The sequence below is a fragment of the Scardinius erythrophthalmus genome, assembly GCF_964197995.2.
Source record: "Scardinius erythrophthalmus genome assembly, chromosome: 2".
NCBI classification, from domain to species: domain Eukaryota; kingdom Metazoa; phylum Chordata; class Actinopteri; order Cypriniformes; family Leuciscidae; genus Scardinius; species Scardinius erythrophthalmus.
This window is the reverse complement of record NC_138222.1, coordinates 10,375,890-10,388,618: the sequence shown is the minus strand read 5'-3', so window position 1 is coordinate 10,388,618 and position 12,729 is coordinate 10,375,890. Positions and strand designations below refer to the sequence as shown.

General features: G+C 37.9%; 1 long non-coding RNA gene across 1 annotated transcript; it reads right to left on the bottom strand.

Annotated features, from left to right (window-relative positions):
* Positions 1-7,593: 7,593 nt before the first annotated feature.
* Positions 7,594-9,737, bottom strand: LOC308686898. Its single transcript, XR_014029655.1, has 4 exons — positions 9,603-9,737; positions 8,672-8,853; positions 8,179-8,262; positions 7,594-8,082 (listed from the first exon to the last, which is right to left on the bottom strand). It is a non-coding gene; the product is annotated as an uncharacterized lncRNA (long non-coding RNA).
* Positions 9,738-12,729: the final 2,992 nt, after the last annotated feature.

The following is a 12,729-nucleotide window of genomic DNA, read 5'->3' as shown; positions in this document are numbered from 1 at the left end:
AATGTCCTCCCAAAATACCCTTCGGTTTAGCCCCCGCGGTCCCAAATTACTTTAGAATGTCCATGATCTTGGAGCAGGAGAAACTTTTTGTAGGTGTTCTGATTAATTACTTTGTCATTTTGCCTCGACGTCCTCCCGATTGCCCGCGAGCTTCTCCTCCTGTCCATACGGTAATTCTCTACTGTGCGACAGAGAGTCGCGTGGCTGTGACGCAATCGTTAGCCTACTTTTACAAAAACTGCTTCTACAGGGCCATAACGTAAGATACAAGGTAATGGAGCATTTTATACATTGTCGTGTTTCTTTAGAAATAAATAATGGACAAATGGAGTCTTTAAACGCCTCAGATGTGAAGTTATTCGCTGTCAAAGTGACGCCAAAATGAATGGGAGTCAATGGGATGCTAACTGCAGGTGGGGTTCCGTTAGCCAATGGCGGCGTCCGGGGGTACTTCAAAATAATACAAATCCCTGCACCCTTGCCGTTGAATCCAATGGGGTCGCTGTGTCCATTTCTTTTACTGTCTATGGGACCTACCCCAAGCGGGAAGGAAGTCGACCGGAAGTTGAAGTCGGCCGGGTGCCGCCATCTTGAGCGGAACTTCACTTGCGTTAGCAATCCCATTGACTCCCATTCATTTTGGCGTCACTTTGACAGCGAATAACTTTACATCTGAGGCGTTTGAAGACTCCATTTGTCCATTTTTTATTTCTAAAGAAACACGACAATGTATAAAATGCTCCATTACCTTGTAGCTTATGTTATGGCCCCGTAGAAGCAGTTTTTGTAAAAGTAGGCTAACGATTGCGTCATAACCAAGCGACTCTTTGTCGCACATTAGAGAGATTACCGTATGGACAGGAGGAGAAGCTCACACACAATCGGGGGGACGTAGAGGCAAAATGACAATATAATTAATCAGAATACCTAGCAAAAGTTGATCCTGCTCCATGCTCATGGACAATTCCTACTCACACTCTCCGTCTCTGCAAGATTCGGAAGGGAATGATTCAGATTTCTCTTGGCACAGCTACTAGAAGACAGACGGGTTGCTCACGTGGTCCGTGTAACGCTTTGCTCGGTTTGAGTCTGCGCGTCAGGAAAGGAAGTGCTAAGAAATCTAAAAATGGGCTTCACTTGTCTCAATTGAGTTCCAATGGGGTCGCTGTGTCCATTTCTTTTACTGTCTATGGGACCTACCCGTCCCATGTATCCACGACTTTCCCGAACTCTGACCTTTCCCGTGATCGCTATGGCAACGTAGAACAAGCCGGTAACGAACTTCCGGTTTACGTTAGCCAGCCTGAAGATACCGCTATCAGAGAGCCTCAACAAGCCCAAACAATTTGCTTGGATAATGAGGAGTAGAGCTTAGATCGGGCCCAAAAAATCAAGCCCGACCCTACCTGAGCCCGTTGTGTCCGAGCCCGGCCCGACACATTAACTGTAATTATGAGCCCGAGCCCAATTTAGATCCAATCATTTTTAATACGTGGGCCGTTATAACCAGGGGCGGCGCCAGATATTTTTTTTAACGTGTGCTGAGGGGGTGCTATATATATTATATATATATAAATAATTTTAATAAATGAGCAAAAATTGGCCACTTAATATTTAACTATTTTAATGATCACAATTAAAGTATTAATTTTATTAAATTGAACAGCACAACATTCGGCATTCAATCAAATATTATTAAAGATTTATTATTATTAATAATGTTATTTCAGCACAATATCTCGTTATTTCGACATCATATGTGTGCCGAGTGTGCGTGCAATAAGCAAGATGTGCATTTGTAAATCCAGTGACACGCGTGCATTGATTTTTATTAATGAACTATAGTGTTTTCTGTCAGTGTCTGCTGCAAAGATGAAGATGATCATGGTGTTCACTTTTCATAATCAACATAGATGGAAAAAATTACATTATAATATTTGAACAAATATGAAACTAAATGCTCTTATTTAATGGCTACAACAAATATATTAGGCCAACATACTCTCTATTTGTACAAATTGCTGCACATTCAAGTTAATTCTCGAATTAATTTTCAAATTATTGAAAACTATAAACATACCACTTAAAAATATATATACGGTTGTACTGCAGTTTTTTCTAAGTAGCGTTACAAGAAACACTCTTTCTGCGTAAAGGGTCCGTTTATGTTGGAAACAACTCCCATTCATAAAATCCTTCAGTTTTCGCGTGTTGTTTGTGCACCTGACAACGGTACACGTTGAGCCACAAGGAGCCATTGCTTATCTGTCAGCATTACTACTTGTCAGTAATCAGTTTCACCCGTTTGTAACGCGACGCGAGTATCCCTTGTGTGCAAGCTTCATTAAGCGTTACGCTAAACCGGAATTGAGATACCGGCAACAGGAAGTATCGAGTGTCGAAGACTCGCAGGAAAGTTGTGGATATAAAGATAATAAATTCTTCGTTTACGAGGATAAGTCAGATCATTGGCAGAGGTATTTGGACACCATTGAGGACATATTTATGAATAAAAATATTGATTTTAGATAATAAAATACCTAAAAAGTTACTTATTGTCCCTTTAAAGCAAGCACATTTAAACACCAGTAAAAGAAAAGAAAAGAAAAGAAAAGAAAAGAAAAGAAAAGAAAAGAAAAAGTAATTGGAGTGTCTATTTACGTTACGTTGTTGGTAGAAACTATTTACACTAACTCCAACTAAAATATATATAATATTCTCTTAGTGTAAGCATATCACTAAGAAAATACAGCTATTTTCACTTATTGGAAATAGCTGCTGCCGAAACTAATTCTTCAGTGTACTCCTGCCATTATTTAAGGAGCTCAGGTTTTCACAAGCACAGATTCATGTTTATGAATCTTTAGTTGGAATGTGTGTGTTTTTTTGTAAATGTTAATACATTTTCAAAATGTTTAATGATCAAATGATTTAATCACATTTTTTTTTCATTGACAATCAGAGTAAAATTTACTGAGATTATCTAAACACAAAAACGGACTAAAAAACTATGTAAAGATTAACACTGTGATAATCACTGCAAAGAAATAAGAAAATAAGTAATAATGCTTCTCAGTGCCTGAATTTCAAGTGTTTAACATCTTTTGACAGATTTGAATGAGTATTTGAAGATCCATGGCATTCCAGCCCCAGGTAGTTTCGGTTCCAGTTCCAGTTAGGACCTAGAAAAACAGACCCCATAATAAAATGTATCATAGACAACAGGGCAGAGAGACTTCGGAAATTGTTAAAAGTTAGAGATATTAATGGTTTGTACTCTTCTGAGGACTGGGATGATGATGTTACACCATTGACAGCAGCAGTTATATGCAGAAATGAAGAAATCTACTCGTATCTTCTTGAAGAGTCGGCTGATCCTAACAAACCCTCAACAAGACAAACACCTCTACATTATTCTTCTTTAAATGGAGTGCCATTGAGTATTGTGGAAAGATTACTTGCAGCAAAAGCTAACCCAGATGGACATGGATTACACATTTTTACTCCATTGCAGTATGCTGTTGATCATGACCGTGAAGACATTGTGAAAGCACTTATAAAGGCTGGAGCTTCACCCGGAAGAAACTATGGGGTGGATCCAGAACTTGATAAAAAGGTGGAGAAAATGATCTGTCAACTATATTCACAGGGTGAAGTGTCTGACAAAGTACATATATCTTTCTCTTTTACTTGTGCTTTAAAAACGAAAACCCAGACAGAAATTTACAGAGACTTTAAGGAACATTTCTTTGAAGAGGATCCTTTTGTTGCTTTGATTTATTTTGAGCTCTACCGTGGTTTATTTGGTCTTGATGCAAAGGAAAGTGCCATCCAGTGGTTAAAAGACACAAAGAGTACAGACAGATACATTAAGGGACTCATCAGGCGCTTCCCAAGAATCCCTCAGGAAAACTTTCCGATTGTACTGAACTGCTTAAATATTGCTGTGTGTGTCAGTGAAAGCATCTCGTCTCAGGTATTCAGTGAGCTTGTGCCAATTCTAACAATCAGTCTTCAGCGCTATGAAAATGCACAAATAAAAAACGTAATTGATATGATACTCATGATACTCATTGTCATGATGGAGAAGACGTCTAAACAGATACTGAGTACAAACATTTCTGTCTATGAGAAGTTATGCAAAAGTCTATTGCCTCTCACACATTCTGATTATTCATGTCAAATTAGACTTTGGACCTATCTAGTGTTAGCCATTATAAATGACTTTGCTACAGAACTTGTTGCATTGTGTGGATTGTCTTCCATCCCAGAGATGATGCTTATAAAAGCAGAGACATTGATTGATGAAGTTAGGGAAAAAAAAGCTGCAAAAGTTGGATGAATCACTGAGACTGTCTGACAAAGTATATATCTTTCTCTTTTACTTGTGCTTTAAAAACGAAAAAACACAGACAGAAATTTACAGAGACTTTAAGGAACATTTCTTTGAAGAGGATCCTTTTGTTCCTTTGATTTATTTTGAGCTCTACCGTGGTTTAATTGGTCTTGATGCAAAGGAAAGTGCCATCGTGAAATCCATTGAGGAATCAAACTCAAGTGTGCAGATGTTCACACCGCCTGCTAAGAGCTCAAATATCTCAAAAAGGTGGGTTAAGAATCAGATCAGTGTTCGTTGGAGGCCAAAGCTTAAGAAACTAGCCAACATGGATATTGGCAATAAAAATAGGCTGAGAAACCTTACTCTTGTTCCTAGTGATGAATTTCTGATTGCTAGGGGAAGTAATGGAACAGAAGTTTTCCTTGGACTGAGGGATGACGGCACAGAAGTGGCTGTGAAACGAATGACTAATTTTAGAAACCAAGTCCTCAAAAATGAGGAGGAATTTCTACGACTTCCACAGCTTGATAGTCCCTCCATTGTGCGATATGTGGACTTTACAGAAGATGAGGATTTTGGATATCTTGCTCTTCAGCTTTGTGAGTACACACTGGAGGAATATATCCAAGATCATTTACCAGATGATAACACTGAGAGAAGTTTAGTTCAGAAGAAGCTGGTGAAGGAAGTTCTCTGCAGCTTACAGGTTTTACACCAACCGAAAACCAAAGTGCTTCATCGAGACATCAAACCTCAGAATGTTCTGATTGGTAGGAGTTAAACCTGATTAATTAAAATGATCAGATTTTTTTCTTCTTCCATTAATTTGAAACTTCTGTTTGTAATAGACATAAATGGAAAAGCTAGATTGGCTGATTTTGGCATTAGTCGTCGATTGAACCTAAGCCAAACAACTTTACGAACAGGCATTGCTGGAACTAGATGCTGGAAGGCAAATGAGACCTTAGATGAGGAGGTCAACATTGGGTACAAGAGGAGCTCTGACATTCAGGTGATCTTTCCTCTTCTTTTAAGTCAACAATATTGTTATTATTAGAACTAAATTAAATAATTAAAAATATATTATTAGAAATTCAATTATTGACTTAAATACACAATTACAAATACAATTAATTTAAATTGTACTTTATGAAAATTCTAAACTTAACACTGTAACCTGTTTGAAGGTTGCTGGGATGTTAGTGTACTACATTCTCTCTAGAGGACACCATCCGTTTGGTAAAGGTCCATTTTGTGAAGTCAACATTCTACAAGGAAGATACTCACTGGAACATCTGGATGATGATGTAGCGAAGGATCTCGTCGAGTGGATGATCAATGAAACTCCAGAGGAGAGACCAACAGTGGAGCAAACCCTTGCACACCCCTTCTTCTGGACTGATGAAAGGTAGAATATTACATGGATTTGGCAATGACATTTATCAGTCTAAAGAAGCCAGAAAGGTTCAGTACTACTTATAGTACTAGCTTAATATGATTTTATATTAAATGAAGAGGAAATTTCATCCACTGTAGATACTTAGCATCTGAAGAGATTGTGCTGTTTTTGAAATCCTGTCAGGAGAGTGGAGTACTTGAAAAAAGTGGGGAACCAGAATGAGACCGAAAACTGTCGTAATGTTGATGAGGAGCTCCTTCATGCCATTGAAAAATACACTGAGGGGAAAAGCTTTTCTGAATGGAAAACTAAAGTGAGTCTAACTCTCTGCAGACATATTCAAACATATTTATATACATATGTAAATATAAACATTTTAAATATAATTAAATAAATGAAAATAGTAACAACTTAAAGAATCTGATTTCATGTCTTCAAGATTTTCCTTGTTACAAATCATTTGTATGTAGTTCATGGCCTGCTTTACTTTAAATAAAGTAAAGCATAAGTAAATATTTCTTTTGTCAGTTGCCGCCTGAGATTGTCCAGAAACTGGATGGTAAGAAGAAAGGCTATCCTGAGAACACACTGGGCCTGCTGCGTTTTATACGCAACCTTCACGAGCATTAGTGAGTTACATGTGACACAAATTTGTTAAATAATTTAGTGTTATTGTGTGTCAGAACATGTTTTTTGGTGTCTCTTTTCTCTACATAGTCCAGAGGACGCAGAGAACATCAACCTGATGGATTCATTCCCTGATCTCTTTGGGAGTGTGTTCAGGTTTGCAAAGGAGAGAGGATGGAACTCCAGGGCGAGTCTGAAAAAGTTCTTCAGCTCAGTTCCACAGATTTGATTGTTGTAATTTTTAAATGTACATTGATTTTGAGGCCCTGACATCTGAAAAACATTGACTGATAAAAAATGTCAGTAGTACATTTTTAAACAGGGTAATTTCAGTTCTTCCTTTATTCTTGCGGAAAATATGTAATCTGTTACAAAGCAACCTTGGCAGTACTAAAAAAATTATCACACTAAAAAAATATAATATAAACATCTCACACATACTGCATTACTCTGCAGATTCTGTAACCTTAATAGAAGAAATGTATGAGTGAATAACGAGTTTTTTAAGATAAATGTTAATGAAATTGACAAAGAAATATTCTGACTTTCTTATTAAATGATAAAAACCTGTGACTGTAACACAAAGCCAGTGAAGCAGGAGGAGATAACAGGTCTAAATGCAGCTATTTAAATGGAGGAACTAAAAACACCCCTGTGGGCATGAAAAACAGGCAAGGGTGGCCTCAATTTTAATTGGGGTAATATTCATTGGGACAATATTTTGTCCTAAACTATGGCAAAACCCACAGTAACCCAGTGCACATCAAAGAATGGTTGAGTGAAACTCAATGGCAATTCCTCGGCTGGCACAGCAAACCCTAAAACTTTCAAATTGAATTTGACAAAAAAAAAAAAAAAAAAAATATATATATATATACACAGCAAATTCTGGTCTTTGGAATAAACTCCATGCGAGTTAAAATCAACTCAATTTGAGTGTACATGCGTGACCATCAAATAGACTTCAACGCAGAGTTAAAATAACTCCGCTCTTGGTGTTGAATTTTTAACACTTTTTCAGATTTAAAATATAACTCTTTCTGGAGTTAAAATACAAATCATACAGAGAGTAATTGTAACTCTAAAATTTAGTTATTTATAATATGAACTCCTTAACAGTGTCAAAAATCAACGCTTAAAAAATATTGCATTTAACACTTCTTAGAGTTAACATATATTTAACATAATATAATGTTTTATGTGAAAATGATATACTGAACGCCATACTCTCAACTCAGTGCTTTTATTTGATCAAATTCATACATTGGTTTAAAAATTCCATGTATGGACACAATTTAAAATAAAATACTGTAAAAATCTAACAGCAAAACATTTACATTTATGCAGCTAACAGAGTGCCAACTAAAAAAATTAAATTGTATAAAACAATGTCAACAACACATCACTTCATTATATAAAATCAAGACTGCAGGATTATATAGAAAAACATGTAGTGCAGTAGGATTGTGTAACCTGAGATAGACACTTATACATCAGATGAAGTAACAATGAACAACTTCACAGTGAACTCATTTAAATGGGACTTGAACAGCTTGTCAAAAGCACCCAAGGATGTACATGACTGACAAGGCAAGAGTTTTTTGTCCAAGACAATGTAAAAGGTGAAAACCTGTGCTTTCGAAGTCCCTGAGGCAAGAAGGTATAGCTGAGGGTTTCCTTCAGTGGTCAGGATATGATCATCAAGGCTTTGGAATGACTTGAAACACAACATAAATGTCTCTTTATAAACAATTTGTTTAAAAATAGGCATTAACTACAATATTTGGAGTAGGATAGTGTTGTCTTAACAAACCTTGTGAAATTTCACCAGATTCCACCAGTTGTGGAGTGAGAAGATGCAGCAGGACAAGTAAAGAAGCCATGTCGCTGTCCCATTCTGGAGACAGAAAAAAACGTAGTTGTTTCAAAGTATGTTTAGGGCATCTCTAAGTTAGCCCTGTGAATTGTGTATCATAATATATCAAAATGATGAAATATTATTGGGGTAGTTTTATTAGTAGTTTTTTATTGTGTGCTGGAGAGCAAACTGGATACTGTACATGCCCAAAGCCAAGGGGACTTACTCTTACTATGTTCTTACATGCATCATGATTTTTTTTAATGTAAAATTTATGAAAAGCATTCACAAAGCATGAATTCATGAGCTTTCATAATAAATTACATTAAGAAATAACTGTGTATTAAGTGTTTTTAGCAGACTTTTTGGGAAATAATCAATAAAAACTTTTTAACCAGAAGATTGATTGGCTCAAGTAACAACATTACTATTTTGATGATGACTGTACCTGGATCATCAGTAGTGTCAGATACTTCATTCAGTGCAGCTTTCAAAAGCTGTTTTAGGAGAGCAGTCTCTTTAAGGTTCCTCCTGGCCTCCTGGATGACTTTCTTTAAAACTGGTGTTCCATTTTTCCAGGAAACTTAAAGCAACCTCTGCTCCAAACATCAGTAAGAAGTCTTGCAAAATCTAATTAAAAAAGGAAAGACAACCATTCAGACATCTAATGTAATGTAATATTTTTGATACAATTTTCATAATCACAGTCATCCCTGCTGGCTTTGACGAGAGAATTTGCTTTACATTCACGTTGCACTATTATCAACATCGTGAACTGACATTAAAGAGAAAACATGTAATTTTTGTTAACTGTTATGTTAGTGTGATTGAAAATGCAAAAAAAAAATAAAATAAAAAAATGTTTAAGCTGAAAACTACGCACTTTTTTAACTATTCACTAGTCTAAAACGTTTATCATTACAATTCAAACCCGTTGCAGGCCAAACGTTACACTTTCACGGCTCAAATATATTATTATCCAGGGTAGACACTGCAGTTAGGACGTCTGTAAAACAGGCATAAAGTTCCATGGCTGTATAAAGTGTATTACCTCGTCGGCATTAACGTATGGAAGCTCAACAGAAGAAGGTTTCTTGAGTTGAGTCACCATTTGACGGCAAAAAAAAACTAATTTTCAGAAACACGGTGTGAAAGACGGTTAGCCTATCTAATGTTAGTTCGTTTAATCGAGGGGAAAAAAACTCACAAAACAGGCTAACAGCCACTCAATTCAAACACCACGTTCGCCACGGTCATTGACGTTAGTACACACACATATAATGCAACAGCTACGACAAAACGTGTTTCTGTCAGAAAATATCGAACATTTTGAATATATATATATATATATATATTGTAATAAAAACGTTTTTACATACCTCAAGGCGGATCCATTAGGCCTTTAGTGCTGCACCAGGGTCGTGACTCGATCGTGTGGCGCACTTCTTAATATTTAACTCCAGATGTAGTGTTAAAACACGCTTCTGAACACCATTGAATAAACTCCAAAATACAACACAAACAGGGAGTATCCCATAACACAAACTGTAGTCAGAGTTAAAAAATAAACTCACAAATCTAACTCTTTCGCACTTTTTTGCCTAACTCTGGATTTTTCAACTCCATAAATTTGCTGTGTATATATATACACTGCTCAAAAAAATTAAAGGAACACTTTGAAAACACATCAGATCTCAATGGGGAAAAATATCATGCTGGACATCTATACTAATATGGACTGGGTAAGGTGTTATGAACGAAAGGATGCCACATCCTTTGATGGGAATGAAAATGATCAACCTACAGAGGATTGAATTCAAAGACACCCCGGAAATCTAAGTGAAAAAATGATGCAGCAGGCTTGTCAGTTTTGCTGAAATTTCATTGCAGCAACTCAGAATGGTACTCAGTAGTTTGTATGGGCCCCACGTGCTTGTATGCATGCCTGACAACGTCGGGGCATGCTCCTAATGAGATGACGGATGGTGTCCTGGGGTATTTCCTCCCAGATCTGGACCAGCGCATCACTGAGCTCCTGGACAGTCTGAGGTGCAACCAGGTGATGTCAGATGGACCGAAACACAATGTCCCAGAGGTGTTCTATTGGATGTAGGTCAGGTGAGCGTGGTGGCCCTTCAATGGTATCATTCCTTCATCCTCCAGGAACTGCCTGCATGCTCTCGCCACATGAGGCCGGGCATTGTTGTGCACCAGGAGGAACCCAGGACCCACTGCACCAGCATAGGGTCTGACAATGGATCCAAGGATTTCATCCCGATACCTAATGGCAGTCAGGGTGCCATTGTCTAGCCTGCAGAAGTCTGTGCGTCCCTCCATGGATATGCCTCCCCAGACCATCACTGACCCAACACCAAACCGGTCATGCTGAACGATGTTACAGGCAGCATAACATTCTCCACGGCTTTTCCAGACCCTTTCCTGTCTGTCACGTGCTCAGGGTGAACCTGCTCTCATTTGTGAAAACCACCATTTGTAGGGCTCTGGCAGTGCTCATCATGTTCCTCCTCGCACAAAGGAGCAGATACCGGTCCTGCTGATGGGTTAAGGACCTTCTACGGCCCTGTCCAGCTCTCCTAGAGTAGCTGTCTGTCTTCCTGGAATCTCCTCCATGCTGCATGCTCTTGAGACTGTGCTGGGAGACACAGCAAACCTTCTGGTAATGGCACGTATTGATGAGCCATCCTGAAGGAGCTGGACTGCCTGCCCAACCTCTGTAAGGTCCAGGTATCGCCTCATGCTACCAGTAGTGACACTGACCCTAGCCAAATGCAAAACTGGTGAAAAACAGTCCGAAAAGATGAGTAGGGAAAAAATGTCAGTGGCCTCCATCTGTAAAACCATTCCTGTTTTGGGGGTTGTCTCACTGTTGCCCATCTAGTGCACCTACTGTTAATGTCATTAACACTAAAGCAGCTGAAACTGATTACCAACCCCCTCTGTTACTTAACTGACCAGATCAATATCCCAGGAGTTTAACAGACTTGATGCTATTCTCTGATTAAAAAGTGTTCCCTTTATTTTTTTGAGCAGTGTATATATATATATCAATACACACACAATAATGAATTCTGAATGAAATCTTTTTTTGTAAAACTAAAATTGTAATCGTATTGCTATAGCTGTTGGTTGAACAGGTAATCAAAATAAAACTCACAGTGTCATAGGAAAAGGTCAATTATATGGAGGTAAATTATAAAATGTATTGATTGCAATATTTGTTGGCCAACAATGGTCTTGGATTTTATACATTTACCTTATGTACATTTTGGATTTCTTGTCGCAATTGTGTGTTATAAAGTCAGAATTGTGAGATATAAACTAGCATAGAAACGCATTACCTTACTGTAAGAATTAAAAAACGAACTAAGCGCTTGTGGGTAAGGAAGGTTGGGAATTATTTTATCCAATATGGCTGTCACGTCACGTAACAAAAGAACGAATGACTCAGACCCGAACACTCTGGAGGTGAACTGATCATTTCTGTTTCCGGTACCGACTGCATTGCCTTAGCCTTTGGGGCTGTCACAGGATGAACGAACGACTCAAACCCAAAACTAATTATTGCTGTTTCTGGTACAGAACCTAGGATGTAGTGCATGTGCGGTCAACAAAAAAATAACGAATCACTCTCTTAGAAAACTCGTTGTTCTTTTGTCAAAATGAATGAATTGTTCATGATCGACCTATCACTAATTTGACCGTGGAAAGAAAGATAGCTAAAAGACATTACAAAAGAGAAATGGTCAAAGGAATATCACTGGAAAAAGAAGGGTTATGATCAGGCAAGAGCTTTAGGATCCGCAATAATATTAGAGAACACTTTCCAGCGCTGGAGAGACAGCAGCGGGAAGGCCTGAAAACGGTTTGTTGTGTTGTTTCTGCTCCATATGTGAGTAACTTTGGTTTTAGTAATCTATTGCTTGTATACTCTTGTGTACTGTATGTTCTTTTTTTGTTCTTGTCGTTAGTTTGCCATCTTCAGCTTCAGCTATGATAAAGAGATATACATTGCATGTTTGTGCATTTTGGGGACAGAGCAATGAAGGGAGAGGTGTGTTTATTTAGATTTCAAATATCAACAGTGTTTCTCAGAAATCAGTTACTCACCTTTAAGTACTAGTGATATAAATGTTGAATGTCTGATTTATTTTGATAACAAGTGTGTTGTGAATTCCCTGCTGTGAGGAGGTCACGTCACAGCAAGCCGCTTCATGCAGAGACTGAGAGCGCATGCGCAGTGTGTTCGGGGAAAATTTCCTGTGTAGTCAATAGTTGGCCTTCCACCGACAGTCCGTGGTCTTCATTATTACTTTGTACAACAGTGTGCGTCGGTGATGATGTAAGTTACATGATGAGTAGATGTTGTTTATATATTTGAATGTGGCGTGATCTATTAATATTACCGGGGTAATATGTTTATTTGTTAACTTCCTATTTAGCATGTGTTGCTGAGCCCCGTGAAACAGACGGCCCGACATGTAGTTA